This window comes from Anser anser (assembly GCF_964211835.1).
Source record: "Anser anser genome assembly, chromosome: 3".
Taxonomy (NCBI): Eukaryota; Metazoa; Chordata; class Aves; order Anseriformes; family Anatidae; genus Anser; species Anser anser.
Window position 1 is genome coordinate 124172440 of NC_139722.1, and position 311 is coordinate 124172750.

Consider the following 311-nt stretch of genomic DNA (forward strand, 5'->3'; position numbering starts at 1 on the left):
ACTCTTCGCAGTGTGTCCAGGTCTCTCCTGTACTGGGAGGCCCAGGCCCAGCACGCCAGGTGCGGCCTCACCGTTCCTGAGCAGAGGCGGAGGATCGCCTTTCTTGACCTGCTGGCAATACTTTGCCTAATGCCACCCAGGATACCCTCAGCTGCTTTTGCAGCAAAGGCACATTGCTGTTTCGTGTTCAAGTTGGCGTCCACCAGGAAACTTAGCTCCTTTTCCGAGAAGTTCCTTTCTGGGAAAAAGTGCGATATCAGCGCTTTTCACTTTGTCCTACTGCAATAAATTTGTATCAGCTGTAAAGCTTT